Source organism: Rhodnius prolixus, unplaced genomic scaffold (assembly GCF_049639745.1).
Source record: "Rhodnius prolixus isolate KJV_2025 unplaced genomic scaffold, Rpr scaffold_6, whole genome shotgun sequence".
In the NCBI taxonomy this organism is placed as follows: domain Eukaryota; kingdom Metazoa; phylum Arthropoda; class Insecta; order Hemiptera; family Reduviidae; genus Rhodnius; species Rhodnius prolixus.
The window spans coordinates 30,248,768-30,272,029 of NW_027411634.1; the positions used below are offsets into that span (position 1 = coordinate 30,248,768).

At 32.6% G+C, this 23,262-nt stretch overlaps 1 protein-coding gene and 1 long non-coding RNA gene across 4 annotated transcripts in view; both read right to left on the reverse strand.

Moving 5' to 3' along the window:
* The window catches only part of LOC141460998 (QRFP-like peptide receptor), a 245,397-nt gene that overhangs the window by 28,718 nt on the left and 193,417 nt on the right, over positions 1 to 23,262 (reverse strand). The window lies entirely within an intron of this gene.
* Positions 11,275 to 18,797, reverse strand: LOC141461002 (uncharacterized). Its single transcript, XR_012462456.1, has 4 exons — positions 17,436 to 18,797; positions 17,169 to 17,357; positions 14,238 to 14,580; positions 11,275 to 11,859 (listed from the first exon to the last, which is right to left on the reverse strand). It is a non-coding gene; the product is annotated as an uncharacterized lncRNA (long non-coding RNA).

Genomic DNA, 23,262 nt, shown 5'->3' on the forward strand with positions numbered 1-23,262 from the left:
ATTAATTTTGTGTTTTCCATTGCTAACCTGCTGCAACATTGTTTCATAAAGTTAATATAGAACATTTTTGGCTTCGACTTTTAAGTTTTTCCACTCTAATTGGGGAAGTGGACTGTGCCGTTCCCTCAGGTATCTTTGCTTTTCTACATCCTAGCTTAACAACACATACCTTAACACTTATTAAATGCACAAAGGTCAGTACAGGTAGATAATATGGGCAATTATTTGCGTCTGCCGAATCCGAAGAGCAATTCTTACTCATCATCTCACACTCTTAATACTAGACACGTGCCTATTCAACTTTTTACATTCTATGAATAAACATACTTAAGAGGTAGCAATGGATTTGATTTTTAGCTATAAAGTTTCCGTCAAATTCTTTACCGAGTTGGTGGTGAGTGAGTACAAGGCATCTGTTAGGCATCTCACCTACTTATCATTATTATATTTTATTATTTTTTTGATGAAATTAATAACTATTTAACTATAATCTATCTGCGAAGGTTATAATTCGAAAATGGCATTCAAATCCAAAGTTCAAAACAAGACTTACATTCAACGCCACTGAATACTCAAGAGTTGTGATCCTGTGGACGAAAGCTAGGGCGCAGGAAAACTTCCCTGGAAGTAGCAGCAAAATAAAAGAAAATCTTTAGTTTTGAAGACTAATGTTTAGTATTAAGCTTACGAACAGAGTAATTAATGATCTTGTGTAACTTGAAATGCTGCATTGGGGCTCAATTTTGCAGAATTTATTATTTATGCTATCTCGAATTCAGAAATAAAACTCTGTTTCTTTGAGTAATGATTTCCTGTTGGTTTTAAAATTTACTTTCCAAAAATTTACATGACTAAGACTAATGTGTGCCAGAATTGTGAAGCATAACTCTTTTCTCTTATGCATTATTACGTTCATTCATAGTGAGACTTCTATTGGTATCTGTATTGTTTGAATGCCGCCAGTAAAATATTTCTTGTTGCCTCTTACTTTTAGAAGAAATTAAATTATTATTTCAATTGAATAATTTTTAGTCTAATATTACGAAAACATAACTCTAACTCAAATAAGTATACTCATTAAAGAAATTTACCCAATGCTCTAAGTATGAGCCAACTCTTACAAAGTTTGAGTTTATAACTTGGTAAACTATCGTACACAACTTTAAGTAGTTGAGGTCAAAATTAGCTATGTAAATGGTCTAGCGAGAATTAAAAAGTTTTTTGAGATATGTACGTAAAATTTTACTCAAATGAAAAAAAACAAACTGTTATTGTTTTAGACACATCTGATCATTTGTAAAAATTATCTTTTCGTACGTAGGGGACCTCAAATTACTCAGAGGAGTATATTCAGTGTTGACGCAATATCATACATAACAAATCGCAACAATTTATACCAGGAGAGTTAGAGAGGATAATAATTTACTAACCCAGGATGTGCCGCCAACTTTAACTTTTCCAGAAATTCATTTCTAGTTTAAATATTGACAGTAACTAGAGAAACATGTTGCTTTTATAATGAAGTTTCATCTAAGAACACAAATGTTTTCCAGATTTTCTTTTTTAAAAAACTGTAGTTTTCTTATCAACAAATTTCATATCAGGAGAAATGAAACATTTTTACATCTGGTTATTTTTAAATGTACTAATAATAAAACTTTAAATTTGCACTTCATACACAGAAACAAAGGTACACATTTCACACTTCAAATAAATTTCGTTAATTTTCCTTAAATCGTACCCTCTCAAAATATAATTATTCATTTCGCTTAAGTGGAAATAATACCTCTTTCCTTTAATGTGCTATTTTCCATAAAGAGTTTTCCTTAATTATTATTTTTCTCTTTTGCTTAAGTTCATACAATTATTTTTGTAAAATTTAATAATAATTGATGATTACCTTTTAGTGCCAAAATAATGTCTTATTTGAAATTAACGATCTAATCAAAGAAGGTTCTTACGAGTATCCAGACATTCTACTATTGGAATCAATTTACTGTTAGTCATGAAGTACGATAATAGAGATTGTCAATATAAAATTAAAAATAAGTAAAAACGCTGTAAAGATGGCACAACAACTTTTCTACCCCTAAAAGACATGCAAAATTAATTTTTGTCAAACGGGTTTTTTTTACCTCCACAAAGCTAAGAGATTGATCCATTTTCAGATTGGAAATTAGGTAAAAACTCGGCAAGGAAGATAATAAGCTGTAAACTTGTATAAACCTTTGTTTTGGCCTTTATAAGTTCGTTCAAAAGTCTCATAGACTATCCAGTGTACGCGTCGCCGGAAATCGGTGGTCAAAGTCACGAATATATATATACATTTTTTTTGTAAATATCTTGTTTCGTTTGCTATAAATGGCATTTAAAGTTATTACAAAAGTAGAGCATAAAATTTGGTTCTAAGCAATTTTTCATAAAAACGACTGTTCTTGAGGTAGAGCGTGAAGAGTGGGAGGCGCTTAGCCGTATGCTTAGTAACGTTAGGACAACTAATGTAGTAATTAGTACTAATAATGTAATTTATTTAGTTTATTTAATTTATTCTAATTCAGTAATGCGTAATTCAGAATTTAGCACGTTTTGTAAAGTTATAAAAATATAATTATTAAGATACCTTAGTTACTAACAAATATTAAGTAAAATTTATAGATATTATCCATTCAATAAAATATCCGTCGGATATTTAATAAAATTTCATTAAATACTAGCGTTACCCGGCCTGGCGATGTGCTCAGTCTGGTTAAATGGAACTGTTCTGGACGTCGCGAGAGCTAAGGCTACGTCATTTTGGGATCGACTTGCTGCCAAAATCAATCTAATTAGGAACGTTTTACCAGAGAATTAAGAATGTTATGACCGCAAATGGCTTTTTGCGGAAGCTTTAGCTTAGGAATGTTTGATTGCACATTATGACAAAAGATAACCCGTGTTGTAATTTGTTTCGCGATGCAATTCTACATCGAACGAAGCAGCGCAGCAGATACATTCGGCATTGGCATTCCTGATTCATACAGAAGTTTATTCGTGATTTTTAAGCACAAATTTTCTATCATTATCAACGCCTCGTTACAGATTTCAGCTGTGAAATCCATGATCATATTGGAATTTCCCTTACGTATTCGACGGAAAATATCTTCAGCCACGAGCGATTTATATTTCTCTCATAACTCTGTGGGATTGAAAGAGAGCAGGCGGTCAATATGATGGCAAACACGAATTTGATTTGAATGTGGATTTTACCCTTTTTTCTGAATCTCAACATCCAAAAAATGCCGATCTAATGTGTACAATGTACCCTTGGCATTGAAGTACAATGACAGAAACAGAAATCATGGAAATTCCAGCAAATCTAATGAAGATTCAGTATTTTTCCCTTTTTTCTAAACCTCTACTTCCAAAACTAGGCGACCTAATGTGTACAATATACCCTTGGCATTGAAGTACAATGACAGAAACAGAAATCATGGAAATTCCAGTAAATCTAATGAAGATTTAGTATTTTTCCCTTTTTTCTAAACCTCTACTTCCGAAACTAGGCGACCTAATGTGTACAATATACCCTTGGCATTGAAGTACAATGACAGAAACAGAAATCATGGAAATTCCAGCAAATCTAATGAAGATTCAGTATTTTTCTCTTTTCTCTAAACCTCTACTTCCGAAACTAGGCGACCTAATGTGTACAATATACCCTTGGCATTGAAGTACAATGACAGAAACAGAAATCATGGAAATTCCAGCAAATCTAATGAAGAATCAGTATTTTTCTCTTTTCTCTAAACCTCTACTTCCGAAACTAGGCGACCTAATGTGTACAATATACCCTTGGCATTGAAGTACAATGACAGAAACAGAAATCATGGAAATTCCAGCAAATCTAATGAAGATTCAGTATTTTTCCCTTTTTTCTAAACCTCTACTTCCGAAACTAGGCGACCTGATATGTACAATATACCCTTGGCATTGAAGTACAATGACAGAAACAGAAATCATGGAAATTCCAGCAAATCTAATGAAGATTCAGTATTTTTCCCTTTTTTCTAAACCTCTACTTCCGAAACTAGGCGACCTGATATGTACAATATACCCTTGGCATTGAAGTACAATGACAGAAACAGAAATCATGGAAATTCCAGCAAATCTAATGAAGATTCAGTATTTTTCCCTTTTTTCTAAACCTCTACTTCCGAAACTAGGCGACCTGATATGTACAATATACCCTTGGCATTGAAGTACAATGACAGAAACAGAAATCATGGAAATTCCAGCAAATCTAATGAAGATTCAGTATTTTTCTCTTTTCTCTAAACCTCTACTTCCGAAACTAGGCGACCTAATGTGTACAATATACCCTTGGCATTGAAGTACAATGACAGAAACAGAAATCATGGAAATTCCAGCAAATCTAATGAAGATTCAGTATTTTTCTCTTTTCTCTAAACCTCTACTTCCGAAACTAGGCGACCTAATGTGTTCAATATACCCTTGGCATTGAAGTACAATGACAGAAACAGAAATCATGGAAATTCCAGTAAATCAAATGAAGATTCAGTATTTTTCCCTTTTTTCTAAACCTCTACTTCCGAAACTAGGCGACCTGATATGTACAATATACCCTTGGCATTGAAGTACAATGACAGAAACAGAAATCATGGAAATTCCAGTAAATCAAATGAAGATTCAGTATTTTTCCCTTTTTTCTAAACCTCTACTTCCGAAACTAGGCGACCTGATATGTACAATATACCCTTGGCATTGAAGTACAATGACAGAAACAAAAATCATGGAAATTCCATCAAATCTAAGGAAGATTCAGTATTTTTCCCTTTTCTCTAAACCTCTACTTCCGAAACTAGGCGACCTAATGTGTACAATATACCCTTGGCATTAAAGTACAATGACAGAAACAGAAATCATGGAAATTCCAGCAAATCTAATGAAGATTCAGTATTTTTCCCTTTTTTCTAAACCTCTACTTCCGAAACTAGGCGACCTGATATGTACAATATACCCTTGGCATTGAAGTACAATGACAGAAACAGAAATCATGGAAATTCCAGCAAATCTAATGGAGATTCAGTATTTTTCCCTTTTTTCTAAACCTCTACTTCCGAAACTAGGCGACCTAATGTGTTCAATATACCCTTGGCATTGAAGTACAATGACAGAAACAGAAATCATGGAAATTCCAGTAAATCAAATGAAGATTCAGTATTTTTCCCTTTTTTCTAAACCTCTACTTCCGAAACTAGGCGACCTGATATGTACAATATACCCTTGGCATTGAAGTACAATGACAGAAACAGAAATCATGGAAATTCCAGTAAATCAAATGAAGATTCAGTATTTTTCCCTTTTTTCTAAACCTCTACTTCCGAAACTAGGCGACCTGATATGTACAATATACCCTTGGCATTGAAGTACAATGACAGAAACAAAAATCATGGAAATTCCATCAAATCTAAGGAAGATTCAGTATTTTTCCCTTTTCTCTAAAACTCTACTTCCGAAACTAGGCGACCTAATGTGTACAATATACCCTTGGCATTAAGGTACAATGACAGAAACAGAAATCATGGAAATTCCAGCAAATCTAATGAAGATTCAGTATTTTTCCCTTTTTTCTAAACCTCTACTTCCGAAACTAGGCGACCTGATATGTACAATGTACCCTTGGCATTGAAGTACAATGACAGAAACAGAAATCATGGAAATTCCAGCAAATCTAATGAAGATTCAGTATTTTTCCCTTTTTTCTAAACCTCTACTTCCGAAACTAGGCGACCTGATATGTACAATATACCCTTGGCATTGAAGTACAATGACAGAAACAGAAATCATGGAAATTCCAGCAAATCTAATGAAGATTCAGTATTTTTCCCTTTTTTCTAAACCTCTACTTCCGAAACTAGGCGACCTAATGTGTATACAATATACCCTTCGCATTGAAGTACAATAACAGAAACAGAAATCATGGAAATTCCAGCAAATCTAATGAAGATTCAGTATTTTTCCCTATTTACTGAACTATTGGATCCAAAAATAGCCGATTTAATGTGTATAATAAAACCTAGTCATAAAAATACAATGTTCGAAATTTCATCAAAATTAATGATGATTTTGTATTTTTATTTTTTATTAAACCTCTACTTGCGAGATTAGCCCCGTCCTATTACGAATACATAGTATACATTGACCTAATGCACGTTCCTAATATTGTACGAGTATTATTTTACATGATACACGCTTGTCCCAATTCTCAGTTGCTGGAAGACGCTGGAGCGGGCTTATTTAAGAAAGAAGCATTCATCTTGATTGGGATGCACGGATTATTCTTCCTGTCGTAGTTTCTTTAAATGTCCGTCGACTCGCTCTTCTCGTTTGCGTCGAATTGGTTCAAATGATTTTCTACTCACATTCCATGTGTTCCATACGTAGGCACTTCCGAATGCAGCAGTGTTTTCGTAAAAGCGTCATTTTGATATAACGTGAAGAAAGCAGTTAACGTTGTAGGCGGTGGATTCAGGGCTATTTGTTGCACATTGAAATCTAGAACATTTAATTTAACAATGCAATCAGAAATATTAAAATGGAATCGTAAAATATTTAGTATAGCTGGTGATTTTCTTACGTCCAACAGATGGCACTGTGTTTTTTAAAAAAAACATGTTTTTGCCTGTCACTGGTGTGACATTTATGTAATTGGTATATCAAAACACGTTCATACTCAAATGTACGTTGTGTCAAAATTTCAAAGCGGTGAAGATTTAAGATTTTGAACTAATGAATAATTACTTTTTTATTTATGTGGATACATTAATTAGTTAGTGACTAAGTTTGCTTAATAATTTTTAATATTGTTGTAACTTTATAAAACGTACTATGTTTTGAATTGCAGTTGACCTAATGTTACTTTGCATACGGCTAAGCGCCTCCCGCTCTATCTCAAGAACTGTTGATAGTATGAAAAATTGCATAGAACCAAATTTATAGAGAATTTTATGCTCTACAACTTTTGTAATCTTTAAATGTCATTTAAATTAAAGGAAACAAGATATTTACAAATAACCGATTTTCGTAACCTTTGATCACTATTTGCAGGTACATACATGTGATTCTATGAGACTTTTGAGCCAACTTATAAAATGCCGAAACAATGATTTATACAAGTTTATAGCTTGTTATCTTCCACTCCGAGGTTAAATCCTAATTTGACTGGGCTATTTGTACAATGTAAAAGTAGCATTACAAGAAGTGGAAGTCCAAATCAATGAAGTTGAAGAGGTGATAGATGGTTATAAGTCTATTCACATTTAGGCAATACATTTTTATTATTTATCTGTAAATATACGAGTACAAGTATGTAACTCTTAGAAAGGTTTTGCTACGAATTTTGAAAGTGGTTTTTTTGAAGGCAGAGCGCGAATGGACGCTTTTATTTAGACATTCTATAACTACGTTAGTGACAGATTTTCCCAAAGATTTAGAGTGTCCAGATAACAGATTTTACTAGAAGAAATTGGAATGCAAATATAGTAGTCTGAAAAACAGTTTTATTTTATTTCATTCGTTTATTTTTGCATGAGCAGAAAGCAAGTCTTGTTCATTCACAATATATAAACAGATACCACTTCAAACTTGACCTGCAAACAGTTTACTTCGTTGAACGTCAAATAACTACATCCACTTCATTACACAGCAGTGAACACTTCTATTCAAGAAATATCTATTTAATAAACTATTTTAATTTTGTTCTATCTTTCCAGTTAAGCACACCAGTCTCCAAACAAGGATTCTTTTTATATTGAATTTTTTTTTTTTAAATTTATTTATTGAAAAATTTACAACTGCAAAAAGATGATGAAGGGAAAAGATGAGCCCAAGAGTGGAGCAGTTGTCCACTGACAACCCTCCGAGATATTGTCAAGCTGTGAGAAATGAGAAATATGCAGGCGATAGATTGAATTTAAAAACAAATAATGGATTATTAGTATCTATTAAAATAATTATTTTGAATTCTACCTTTTTTACCCTTAATATTAGGAAAGATGTAGCGAAAATTTCAACGAAATGTTTTAGTTTTGATGATTATTTATTATTGGTAAGTGAGGCGCAAAACTAAATAAAGCCCTCTGTGTTCATGCAGCTCCAAAGTGTTGATAAATGTCGCCTCCAGCAAGAGTAGTGTAATACGATGAATGATGGCTAACAGATTAGACAGGATTGTAAGAAAAAGAAACCATGGTTTTTGTGAAACTATAAACAATCTCAAAAAATTAACACACTAATTCAGATGCAATGATTCCTTTAGTGTCTTCTATGTCCTAAATTTGTCTATAGTTTCGATGTGAGTGGGTTCACAGTGTCCAGTTTTGCAAATTTTTCTGACGGGAATGTAGCGCTTGGTAAGAGCATTGAGATAATGGATTGAGTAGAGCGTTTTAGAGCTTCAGAATTGTCGAGGTTTTGTTTGTTTGTTTGTATGTAGCGCTACAGCCCAGGGTGGGCCTTGGCTTCCTTAATAATGCCTTTCCATACATCTCTATCCATGGCCTTTTCTTTCCACCTGCGGACGGAAAGTGTTCTTAGGTCATCCTCAACATCTTGAAGCCATCTTCTTTGTGGGCGCCCTTTTCTTCTCGTGCCATATACGTCCCCGTACAACATTTGCTTGGGCATTCTATCGTCCTGCATCCTCTCCACATGGCCCAGCCACTCAATACGTCGGATTTTGATAAATTGAACGACACTGACATCCTGGTATAGCTCGCACAGCTCACTATTTTTACGAATTCTCCAGTTGCCTGACTCACTGTCTAACACAGGTCCGTATATTCTTCTTAGCATTTTCCGTTCAAATATCCTGAGGCTGATATTATTGTCAAATTTCTAAATCTGCCTTTCAAACGCATCTTACATAATCGGTCACTTATTGGCTCAAATAGTAATAAGTTTCGGCGCATCTCTTTAGTTATCATGAATCCGGTCCCGCTTTGTCCAGCTTTTTTGGCTCCACTATAAAATAAAGAGTAGGCTTTCTTGTCAACTCTACCATGCCCACTCCATCTAATCTCCTGTACAGCTACAACGTCAATTTTATATTTTAAAATTTCATCTGCTACCTCTACCATCTTTCCTGGTTGCAGCATTGTCCTCACATTCCATGTGGCTAGCGTCCAATCCAAGTTCCGTGGTCGTATCCTTTTATATCCATCCAGCTTTTCATTATTAGTTTTCAGAATCGAGGGTATTTCAGTTATGCAGGGGATTGGCCCACAGTAACCTAGCCTGATGGGGGGGCTGCCCCCTTAAGGCTCTCAAGCTAGCCTATGAATCTTAGGAGCGGTAGTCCTAAGGTGTGTACGGCTTATGTCCTTTGTCTGTAATGCAGTGATTGTTGTATAAGCGTGCGGTGTACTGTTCTGGTGAGGGTGCATGGTGTCGAGGTTATGAATCAAAATTCTACGAGTAGTAATGACTTTGTCTATAAATATTGCACTGGTATTTGAATAGCTCATTTTAAATTTGTACAGTGTATCCGTACTTCCATAAAAATAAAGACAAAAGATTTCTGTGATCAAACAGTAAAAAAAGTTTTATTGTCCTTTCTTAAAAAAGTTACTTACATGATTGTTGTTTCAGTTTTATTTCTTACTAGTTTGCTTTTATATCTGCTAATTTTCTTTGTCACAAACAAATAAACTCTCTTTAAAAAGGAATGCTAAATATATCCTCTTTAAGTAAAATAAGAGGGAATAAAAAATATATTTGGAAGTCATATATACGTATCTGTATTTTAGAAATTTATTGTACAATTCTACAGATTTTCTTTATATTTGGAATGAAATCTGTACTAAACTTTTGAAATTTTATTTTAGAGAAGATTTTGATAAAATTCTTCCTTCAGTTTAGAAGCTTTTCTGTTTCGTTAAGGAGTTGATAGATCCATTATTAACATGACCGCGACTATCGAGCTAAGAGAGTCATGAAAGATGAAGAATTTACTCTGCCATATCAGTCAAATGCCAATGGGAATCAGAGCGAGAACAAAAAGTCCATTTTAATGATTGCTATTTGTTAACTGAACTAATTACAGTTTCGAAACCTCAAACTACCTGACAGATATTTTACACTAAAGCTACACCAGTGAACACAAAGATAAATACAATAATCTACAAGCTCCACTCTCTTCAATATTTTTTAAAAAAATTCAGTTAAATTAATGCCTTAAAATAAATTATCAGAATGCTGACCCGTAGGTTATAGTCCAAATTCGCTTAATGCATTTCTAATTTTTCTTTATTAAATATTAATTTAAATATTATATCAACTTTTTTTGTGAGTCGTACATATTTGCTCATATTTTTAAAGCGTATGATAGAGTTTTCTTTTTCATTCAATTTCTGTCGCTTAAAATATCTTATTTTTGTTACATTTAAATTATTAATTGAATAAGGTTATTTTTCAGGACTTTATAACTATTTTCCTTCTTTTATGATTTTGTTAACAAATTTTGCATTTTGTTTAGTTCTTGGTTAAGAAGTTTTAAAATTGATAAAATATGATTGTTATAATTGAAGCAAACTTGATAATTTCAAGCCACCGTTTGAAAAACGTTAAATACACATATTTTAGTTAATGTAATCCGTTTTTCTCTAAATACATTTACACACTAATCCACTCAAAACAGTGATTAAAATAAATTTGATTAGTTATATTCTTTGTGGGTGAATACATTTTGAATGGCGCCAGTTTTAATGCATTTAAATAGAATGGAAAAGAAGTGATGGGAAACGGTCTCCTTGGGGAGATGTTTCCTCCACTCAAACCATTCTAGCAGCAAGTTTCACTTTGAAACCTAAGGCAAAAACTTAATTATACTTACGAAGTTTAAATTTATTTAATTTCTACATGTTTGATGTATTGATAGGCGTTTCCATTTAACTGCCAAAACTCTGCTTGTACTCTTGACATCGCAATTAGGTTTGATGTGTTGTCAATACATTATGTGACTGAGAAAGAAGGAGGTTAATGGTAAGTTAGGAAAAGAAACTCTTCGTCTAATGTTGCCCAGAATTGTCTATATTGCTACACTTCTAGAGTAAGTAGAACTTCTTGTTTCAATTAAAAACAAGAAGTGTAGATAGAGATAAAATGAATGTAATTAGAAGGAGAGAGGGAATAAACTAGATTACATATTTATAATGTAACTAAGTAACTAAGTAGACTAAAGTATTACTAAGTAAAAACACTAATTTATATTGACATTAAACTATATTCTTAGCTATATATAAACAAAATTAATAAGTAAAATAGAGAGCACGATAAAATGAATGATGGTAGCCATATGAAATACAGTTTGATTAATTACAGCAAGTTTGGATATATGGCTTTGCACAAAGACGGTTGATGTTCTAAGACAACTGATTCATCGTGTCTGTCTTTATAACGGGCCATGGCGGGAAAGACTTGGAACTTCTTCCTATTATACTGAGACTCCTTCTCCATTCATCTTCGCTGTAAGTTTCGCTTAGATGTGACGAGTTTAAGGCAGTAAAATATTGGTGAGGACTGTGTTGTCATCCCTTAGATTCTGCTAACAGCTTACTTAAACTGTCCTGATGACTACCTCAGTAAAAGCCTTGATACATAGCTGTAAATTTCTGGCCTAGAAAGAACAGCCGCCGCAACCAGGTAGTTAGTTATTCCTTAACTGACCAAGATCTATACACTTTCCTCATGACAGAGGCGGAAATTCGCAAGCTACAAGTGGTGACCGTCATTAGCATAAATACCCACTCATAAATCATGTTAAATGTTTCAGTCACCAGTATTCACAGATCTAAGATGAAACTGTTAAAAAAACAAATAAGAATCAACAAAAAGATTTAGTCTCCGGTTCTTGCTGCTACGCTATCGTATTCAAAAGTTCTTACAAAAGTCGTAAGTCGTCAACAGATTTTGTTTAAGTACAAGAAAGATAAGTGGAGGCAGAGCGAGCTTTTTGTAAAAATTGAGAATGTAAATCGTTATAAACGCTAAATCGTTGAACTCAAGAAAGCAAAGGAATTTTCACAGTTAATTGTAGCGGAGGATTTCCAAATTTACTTGCCTTTCGTTGAATAGTGATGTCTAAGATTATATTTTATTCCTCTGATCATATAAATTCAAGTTGATTCACATTTGGAAAGGCAATCAACAAAAGTGTCCAATAAAGTTGAGGTGACACAGTTCTTAGTGAAATCACCATAACTTTGTATTGCAGTAGTTACCTTTTCCAGCAGTTAACAGTTTTGTTTGTAATATTTTCAAAGAACATATTTGTTAAATGAATAAGAAACTAATAAAAAAGAATGGAGAATGTAACTGCTGAGCTTATTTGTTTTGAAATAAATTAAAAAAGGTTACGAATGCTAAAATCATAATTTATAATTTTAGAATCCATTACTGTACAGAGGAACCTCGCATAACGAGCACCTCGCTTAACGAGTAATTCGCATAACGAGTAAAACAAATTGATTCTTATAGCGAGCGATGTTTCGCATAACGATAGTTTTCTAATGACATTTCGCTGACGTGTTTTCCTCAGCCAGTAAGCGGCCGGTGGGCGTGACCAGACGGAGTGGGGCAGTCGCAGTTAAAAGGGGCAGACACAGCTGGAGAAGTCAGTTTTTGAAGTCAGTTTTTAGTGAGTTTTTAGTAGAGTTTTTAGTGAGTTTTTAGTCTTTGAGAGACGGTTTGGAAGTGATAGTTCGCGAGAGAGTCAGTGTTACTGAGTGCTTCAGAAAAAACTTTACAAAATTATTGTGTTTATTTTGTTATCCCTCTAACAAAATGGCTTCGATAAGAATTAAAATAACGTTAGAATTGAAACGTAAAATCATTGAGAAACGAGAAAATGGTGTAAGTGTGGCTGATCTAGCACGCACCTACAATCGATCAACATCAACGATTTGCACTATTCTCAAGAATAAAGACAAAATCAAACAGATAGATGCATCAAAGGGCGTTACAAGAATGTCTACGCAGCGGTTACGTATCCTTGATGATTTGGAAAGATTACTTCTCATTTGGATAAATGAAAAACAATTGCAAGGCGACACTATAACCGAACAAATAATCTGTCAGAAGGCAAAACTAATTTTCACTGATCTCCGTACGAAAACTCCAGGATCGTCAACAGACGAAAAAGAATTTGGAAACTGTGGGACGGGGTCACCAAAAAAACTCTAATTTCTGCATGAAAGAAGCTCTGGCCTGAAATCCTCGTCGAATCTGGTTTTGAGGCGATTGAATCCGAACCTGTGGAATCTCTAGATAATGAAATTGTGTCTTTGGCCACGGATATGGGATTGACAGTTGATAAAGATGATATTGATGAGCTTGTAGCAGATCATAGTCAAGAGCTATCCACAGAGGAACTTGTTGAGTTGCAACACATTTCACAACAAGAATTGGTGGAAGAGAATTTATTAGACAAAGAGGAGAAAATATCAGAGGAACAACAATCTTCCAGCGCAATAAGAGAAATGTTGAAAGCATGGGAAACTGTTGCAACACACGTAGAAAACTATCACCCGAATAAGGCTGTGGCTATGCGATCTATAAATTTATTTAATGATAATGCTGTGTCACTTTTTGAAGACATTTTGAAGCGACGGCAGAAACAAGGAACATTGGACAAGTTTATAATTAAAAAGGATTAATTATGAATGTACATATTTATCTCAATTAATATATGTAATTTATATTATATTACATCATATGTACATATGTATATAATTTTTTCGAAATAAATGTTATAAAAAAAAAATTTATCAATATTTTTTTTGCATGGAACCAATTATCCCCTTTTATTTTAATTTAAATGAAAAAAATTGTTTCGCTTAACGAGTATTTCGCTTAACGAGTAAGGTTCTGGAACGAATTATGCTCGTTAAGCGAGGTTCGACTGTATTCCTTAATAACTGTTAACATATTTACTGGACTGCTGTCTAGCTGAGTGCCACGAATTCGCCTTTGAGAGAGCGTTTGATACGATTCCCAAATCAAATTTTGTTCAAACAAATTTTTTTTTAGTTGTAATGCAGTTTTTTAGAAGAGTGGCACTGTTCATATGCAGTTTTTTTAGGTCATGAATAGAATGAAGCATTAAATTTGTGAATGCATCAATTCCTTGACTTAATTACTAACAAAAAACTTCATAGCTAAACATTTATAACGTCTGTTACCGAATGTGAAGCGAAAGCTACTGTCCGCAATGAAGCTGAAGCAGGGTGAATACATTGAACAAAGACTGTATATTGGTCTCGAGCAGATTGCTAAGCATTTGTTGGTCCTCTACTGGTATGTGACATCATCCTTCTCTTACAATGACAGTGATGAGGTCTTTTTCTCTCCAATTGCTACTGCGAGAGATGTCTGGTTCCTTTCTAACAGTCCAGCGTTCGGTTCTAAATGCTTCTCTTAGCAAGTAGGATGGATGCTTTGGTCAACTACGCTCCACTTTATTGTTCCAGCACTCGGACGGATTCATCCTTTCAAACCAGTACCAAAAAAGCAAAGAGTAGGTGCCTATTTAGAAAAAATGAAAAATTGTTTAAAACATTGAAAATTAAAAAATATGACTGAAAAAATAAATTTTAAGTTGTTAAATCTTTAAAAAGAAATGTGTTTTGAAGGTTTAGAAATTTTCTATATTTTGGGTGTAAAGAGAGTAAACGTCTGATGAATCACTGATAGTTAGTAAAAGAGCGATAACGTAAAAAGGATATTTCATTTTTATTTAGCTGCTCTGCCAGCATGACGTTACGTTTTTAAAATACATTGCAGTACATTTTACGCAGCCTTTTTTCGTTTTTTGTTCGCGGTGGACTGTTGTCTACGGTCTCCTTTGTTCTCAAGTTTTATTGTCTCCCTTGAAAGTCGTTGATAACTTTTTAACTCCTATCAACATTCCTCATTTTCTACATTAATTAATTGCCTGTTCTTTGTACAATCAATTTTAGGCGGTTGAAATGTTACCTAAAATCTTTCATCCTTTTATTAGGCAAGCAGAGAATAACCTACTGGAGTTACTCATTCTGAGCGTTAATATAAAAGCTGTCTTCTACATAGCTGATTCAGAATCTAATTTCCAGCTGCTTTTTCTGATCTCTAGAGATAAACTAAAATATAATTTCTCTCATCTCAATTTTACAACGTGGAAGAGTTCAAAAGACAGTGTTCATCGCTACTGTCCTTTTCCAAGAAAGTTAGTCCACCAAGTCCATGTCTCAGCAATAAAGGCTGGATGGACAATGTCAAAATCGACTGCAGTAAGTGTGAAATTAATTTAGCAAAACATTGCAGCCTAATTAAAGCATACATAACTAATTAATTTTGCAGAATTTGGGAGCTAATATTTCAAGAGAGTAATAATGCATTTTCTGTATTATGTTTTCTCGGTTCTTAGTGTTCTCGGTGGTGAGTAGATGGTAGATGGTGAGTAGAAGAGTCAGTGTTTTATTTTGCAGTTTAAAATTAATTGATCAAGAAGTCATAATTGAACATTTAAGAAAGTTACCGATTTCATATACTCGTATTAAATGGAAAATTTGATTTGAAAAAAATTGACGTCTTACATTCCCCATCCGCTGGATTTGAAGAGGGCAAATAAATTGTGAATGAGTTGAATTTCTATTCAAATCAATTCGCCTACACTTCTTGACAGTGTAGTTCATAATCATAGCAATAAACTGCATTGCGTTTTGTTTTTTTTTTAGTTGTAATGTAGTTTTTTAGAAGAGTGGCACTGTTCATATGCAGTCTTTTTAGGTCATGAATAGAATGAAGCATTAAATTTGTGAATGCATCAATTCCTGGACTTAATTACCAACGAAAAACTTCCTAGCTAAAAATTTATAAAATTACCTTCAGTCTAAATTCAGGATTGGCCATTCATAAAAGAACTATTATTCTTTAATCGTTGTGGAACAGTTATAGAAATATGATGTAATAAGCACATAACGCACAGGCTATTTAAAATATAGGTTACAATTTGAAATAACTGTCATAAAGATTGAAATCAACATTTATCATAAAAACATGAATGTATGTAATTTATTTTATAAATAAAGGAAGTTCTGTATTTTAGTAAAATAAAATATATATCACAAGTGTGCAGAGAACTAGTGCAGGTCAAGGAAAAAGGAAATCTTATTTTAAATTTAAATATTTGAAAAATAAATTTAATTTATTTTTAAACTATTGCTGATTAACAGTTTTAATAAAAAATTAATATCACATATATTGAACAAAAAACTACAATAGTAGATACAAGTTTTTGAACAGAGATTTTTTTTGTTACTGTAAAAAATATACATTCAAACCAATTCTTCACTTTTTTGCACAATTTGTTCAATCATGTTCATCACCATACATTCAACGTAAATAGAGCAAGAATAAAATAGACTGGAGCATGAGTTTATTATCAGAACCACATAGTGCACCATATTAGAGAATGCATATCCTCCGATAGTTTTGTTGATGCATCCTATAAGAGGAAAATATTTCAAGGACTAATTACAGAGGCAGATATTGTTGAATAAATGGACACTTAATGGATTAGCGATGTAAATGATCATGATAACGATTCTGAGCCGACTAAACCCCTTGGTGATTCAGTTCCAAATCCAGCGTGATATTGATATTTATTATCTCAGCTTGAAAAGGACTACAAGGATCCAGTCAAAAATAATTTATAATTTTTTTTTCACACACTTCTTCAACCATTTCCAGTGCACTCACAGTTAGATTCTGTGTACAAACTCAGACACCAAAGACTCTAAGAACTTACCAAGTATAAAATCCTTACTTTCTTTCACTCCGAGGGAAGTGAGATAGTTTAGTCAGCATTTGTCCTGTAAAATGTGAGATACTGTTGATATCCTCTTCTCAAGGTAGAATGAGTGTGTAGTGAACTGGCAGAGGGACAATTCTAATACTGATAGTTGGTGCTCCCGTAACAAAGAACCAAAAGACCTCCCAAACAAGAATAACTTTTCCATTCGTAATAATTCTACTGGAATGTTTAAGCATTCAGCCAGAAATTTCAATTTCTATGTATACATGAAAATGATATTTGTGAGTTTAAAAAGTAAAATATTTCTATGTATGCTTACTTTTTATGTAGTCTTGTCTTCACCACCAAGACAGGGACCATTCCTTGTAGACAACATTTGAAATAAAGCATTCCATGTACGTCGCTTTGCTTATTAAAATTGAAACATCTGCCTTGGAAATGTAAAATAACAGGAGAAGAAATAAGACGCGAGTGTCTTACTGTACCTACATTCTTCTTTCATCTAACTCTAAATTACACATAAAATTTGACAACTATTAAAATTTTATATACAAAATCAAAAATTTAGATTTAACTAAAATCTTACTTGAGAAATGAATTCTTTAATTCATCTTTGAATTGTAGGAACTAATTTTAAGTAGAACTGAAATAAGGAGCAAAATGAAAATTCTGAACATCGCTTCCTTTTTTCATATTTTCTTCAAGGTATAACGTGCGGCATTTGGTTTCATTTCAGGTAGCACAGGTTCTTTTTATATAATTAATCACTCTTCTGTAGCTTGCAGCAGTTTGAGACTGTCTTCAACAGTGCATTAGTTACACAACTTCAAATCTTAATACTTATATATATCGCTATGGATTGCATTTCAAGCCATGAGTCTGAAAATGCGCTATTCTGGTTTCTGTATTCTGCCATTACGGTCTCACAAAGATGTTGTGTTCTTCATATAGATACAACTATTGACTGCATTGATTATTTTCCCTTCTGCGTTCTCTTGTGGCCTTTTTTCGTTTCCACTAAGATACATCATTTACTTAGCTTGTTCTTTGCTTTCATGTCTACTGGTAAGTCTTGATGGAACTACCAATAATGCAAGGAAATGTTTTTGTAAGAAATGTTCTGTTCTTCGAGACTTCCTTCTTATTAATCAAGTCCACTTTGAGCAAGCTAAATTCTTCCCGTTTTTCCAATCCTCTCTTTGAGACCCATTTCATTTAGTTCTTGTTGGTGAGCTCCTAAATATTTATACCTTTACCTTGTTTCATGAGCCCATAGGATGTCCTTTCTTTCTACATCTTTTTTACTTTTAACACTCACTCACCCCTAGCAAGCGGAAGAATTACGATCATTAAAATTTTTGAAACAGAATTTTAACCAAGAAAAAACGTTTTGTGGATCATTTAAAAAAAAAGATACCACATGGTCTTTATGCCTCACATTATTCGTTTTTGAAAACAATGAACATAGACAAGATCGCCATTATTTCTTTACAGCTGGAGGCAAAAACATTTGCTGCTTTATTACTTCGTTTGTTTTAACAACTTTAGTCACTTTACGAAATAAGACTTTAAGATTAATTTAAACGTAATTTTCTTGTCATTAGCAAAGTAGAAAGAATGTCGTGCTTTATTCAGAAGTGACTTGTTTGTAGAAATTTAAACATTTTCCTTTATGTTGACTTGCATCTGTAGTCATACACACAAGTTGGATGTAGAGTTTATGTTAAGTTTGAAAGAGAAGTTGGTTGGTTCTTAGACCTTACATCTTAGCATTACATTAGATGTTTTTACTCTTTCAAGAAAATTGTATTAAATAAACATGTGCAGCTAATGTGACGTTTTAATAAGTGTGCAGTTTACAGTAATGCTGAGTGTACATTATTGCTGTGTTCAGTGTACTCATTAACTTTCGTTAGTAATAAACTCTATTTATAATCAATTTAAAAATATATTAAAAATGATCTAAAAGAAGGCCGAAATAATTATGTTAAAATAATTTTGAGAAATTGTTGGAGAGATAAATTTTTTAGTAAAACTTTTAAATCTGGAAATCCGCTCTTTTATAATATTGCACATGGTTCAAAACTATTCGGATTGCAAATTATACAAATAAAATTTAACTAGATACTGTATAGAAATAGCAGATATGAAAATAAAGTATACATAAAGATATTTAGTGAAATAAAAACTGCTTAACTTGTCTTTGCTTTGAACATTAAACATATATCTGTTCAAAAAACTTTTTTCTTTTTGGAAATTATGGTAATAAAGAAATGAAGTCTATTAAATGGTTTTATTTAGATTTTGTACCAAATTTTTATATCATTTTTTATTTAGTACTTTACCAAAGATAAGAGTTAAAATCCCTTTTTATTTGTTTTAACAAATGCCTTCTCCAAGAAAAAAAGGTATTTCTGTATTGTCTATAATGTCTTACAGATTCATTGCAAATCAGCCAATTTGAAAAACAAGAAACGTAGTATTAAAGATTGACTCAGATATATTACTAAGTTTTTACTTTTCTTTAATTCTTGCAATGTTTTGTCCCGTGTGACTTTATTTTACCTGTATACGTGGGCGGGTTTTGAGTGGAAATAAAATCTTCAAGCTTCACTCCTTATGTTTCAAGGTACTTTATTTAAGTAAAAAGAAATGTTAACATTTATTTCATTTAATAAGTGTTCATATTTCAACCTGTTCAGATTACACTGGCAATATATTGGTACAGTAAATCTACTCTCTAAGGTTAGTTATTCTAACAAACTATTCCTATATGGAGGAGCTTGCTTTTTTAGCCGAGTGAATTTTGGAACTTAAGAGGCAACTTTATTAATACGTTCTTAAATAGATGGGTTGTCGAATCCTTAATTTTTTATATTTGATATATTGTTCCTGTATAATTTATTAAAATAGGGATCATGTATCATATACCTATTTTTACTTGTACTTTGTGTTGTAATTATAATAAAATATTGCTAATAATGAAATCAATATGAATGGATAAAGAAGTAACTTAACCAAATGGTAAAACATATAAATACTTTAAGGGCATTGAACAATTACTTGGAGAATATTCATATCTTATAGAGTAACAGCCTCAGGCTAATCATAATTTATGACTGATTTAATATGAATGGATTCGCTGTTAATTTTAGCCCATAACTCCTGTATCTTTACAGATCAATGTATTTATTTATGTATTTCTGAAGCACCTCATCCCTGAAGGCATAATATTTTTATTTTATTACTTTTCCCGTCATGTCATTATTTTCTATTAAATTTGTAAATTTGTATTGTTCAATATTTTCTGTAAATATTTGTTTGTTAATATCAAATAAGGTGAATATGAGTTTTCTTAAAGAATGTATGCCAGTTTTCTTAGAGTAGCTTTGATAGTAAAGAAAACGATATACTATGAAAAATTTATTGGTAACTAGAATCGCCAACAGCGTCTAAGCAGTGATAATAAAATACGAAATAAAAACAGATGACTTGGCTTTAATCGGCTGTAAAAATAAAGAAAAGGTTTGAAGTGCATCCAGAGCGCCTCGGATAAAAGTTCAGGATATCAGTCAAACTGTATTTTTTTTTATGGTTTTCTGTTTTTTTGAAATATCTCATCCTTTGATAAAATGAAGTATTGTGAATAGAACTTGCAAATTTTTTATGTTGATTTTTCACCGGGAACACAATTTTGGTTTTACTTTTCTTTTCTCTAAATACAAAGTCATCAGGAATCAAGAGCATCCCTAGTGAAGATATCCCTAGGAAGGAATTTTTATTCCAATAAAATTATGAATGGAACAAATACTTCTAAATTTCTTTGGGAGGATACAAGAAAGCTCTTTTTTGATGAAATCTTCTTTCTCAATCAATGTACTCATTCACTAAATCAATTTTTTTCATCTGTCTCTACGGTCAGAGTTCTCAACAGTTATTTGAACTTTTTTATTCACAGCTTGAACGATTTTATGAAAATAAATTTTGTTGCCAACATATGATTCAAGAAATGTTCTAAAGTAGTGGTGCACAATCAAGATCTGATGCGATAGATCGATGGGGAGTCACCGATCTCTCATCAAAAAGACTTTTCCTTCTATGTGCCTTATGTTTGAGATACGAACAATTAATCGCTTTCTTGTTCCTATTCCTCTCTCTAGATGAAGTCCCTCATTAAGTCCTTTTCCAAAATAAAAATTGCCCCTTCAATAAGTGGCTACTGCCTAATTATAATCCCAATGGTTTATACAACACTTTCGATTAGCAAAAAATGTGGGTTACTAAAAGTTACCGCTGAAAGAAATGGATGATATTATGTAAAATAGTTGATAATAGAATGATATGAATGTTGGCTTTGTCTGAATTCAGGAAGGTGCTGGAGTGGCGAATATTATATGGCAAAGATTATCTTGGCTTCTCAGTATATGCATTAAGTGGCTTGTATTCTATTTTGAAAACAGACAGCAGCAAGAGGTTATTGATGCAACTGCTTCTAGATGGTGGGAGGTAAAGTTTCCTTAGGAAAAGTGCTTGACCTTATACTTTTTTCTGATTATATATGAAACCAAGTAATCAGAAACTGCAATCATTTGATGTGTGCAGATTGCCAACAGTTCTACAGAAAAGTTCAATAGAATGTAACTTTGGGCTGAAAGTAATCATCCAAGATTAAATATTTCTAACATTAAGACATGAATAGTAAGTAGGTTACTCTTTATTGATAAATAGAAATAAACTTTGATAATCACTCCATTTTAGAGACGAAGGAAATTTATTCCCTATGTTAATTCTGCCAACAATTTGGTCTGATTATTATTTGGATATACAAGAGATTTCAAACAGAATTTACAAGGCCCTTTACTAATTAAAATATAATGGGCAAGTGTTATCGACAGATCCCGCAAAATTTCAACCCTTGTGTTGCCTCATTTAGACTATTCCTGTTTGCTACACAATAATTTAATTGATGAACTGAATAATAAACTTCAAAGATCGCTGAATTCCTGAAACAAATTTACATTTAATATTAGGAAATACACACATATTTACAAAATATACAGAAATATTTTTCTCCATCTATTATAATCCCTACCTATTGCTAAATTGCGAAAGTATGAGAAAATATGTTTTGTAAATAATGTTCTCTTCAACGATGTCCAAATCATTAGTTTACTAGGCTATACTTGAAACCCAATTAGGCAACAATTAGTGTAGCAACTATCAGCAAAACCACATCTACTCGTACAATACCGTGTAACTATCAATAAAAGTCTTTCGTGAAAATAGGAGCTTCTAAAATTATAACTTTGGAGAGCATATTGTTATGTGAACATATCTTGTTTGGGGCATTTTTTATTTAAAAAAAGTTTTTTTTTTTTTTTAAGGCGCGTCAAAATGTGGGTCATTGGCACTCAGACCTTTTTTTTCAGGTCACTGCCGGCAACCGGACCGTATTCTCTCGTTACGGTTAATACTTTCCATCACCTGTAAGTGCGCTGCAAGAAGCTCCCCCCAAAAAGTTTCATATCCTTTTAAATTTTAGTGTAGTTTTTTAATTTTTGGTCGTAAAATATGTGTAGCATTATTTTTTTTTTTAAATGTTGTATAATGTAAGTTGTGCTGAAAATAAATAGAAAACTTATAATAAACAGTTAAATGAGAACAATGTTTTGTTTTCAGGTTTTTGTTCTCCGACACTATCTTCAATGACCTTACAGAAACCGTCTTAAATTCCAAATCCTTGTTACAATCAAATTTCTGAAAGAATGTCTGGAAGTAATGCTGGATAAGGAACATCCTCCATACGATTTCACATTACAAAATAAGTAAGAGTCTTATATTTTGTCTTTTCATAACGTACATAGATGCGCCAGCTGTTTTTCTCTTATTTTTCTAAACTGTTTTCATCATTATATTGTACTATTCCTCTGCTTTCACTATGAACATACACATTGGCATTAAATAATGATATTCTCGTAGTTTTGTTCTTGTCCTCGTAAATAAATTCTAAATTCTAAGCTGATTAAATAAATTCTCTTTGTAAATAATTGTATAACAGTGTGAGTCATACTGTGAAGAAAATAATCTAAGAATTCCTTTTAGCAATTCCATTAGTGAAATTATTTTTACCCCTGGCTAAAGCTTTGTTTTTACTTTCTTTGTAAAACATACAAAGTTATGAAACCAGAAAGGAATATAATAACAAGACGGTATCATGCACAGATCCTGGGTTCAAATCCAGCTGCCTGACCCAACCGACAGTGCACTTCAGTGAAAATGGATTTTCTTGTTTTGAGAATTTCTCGAAAACAGTTTCCAATAATTTTCTTAAAAACTTTGTCTACTGGTTTGTATTTTTTTTTTTTTAACTTTGTGTATAGGAGCGTTACTCGAGAAGGGAGACCAGAGTTTAT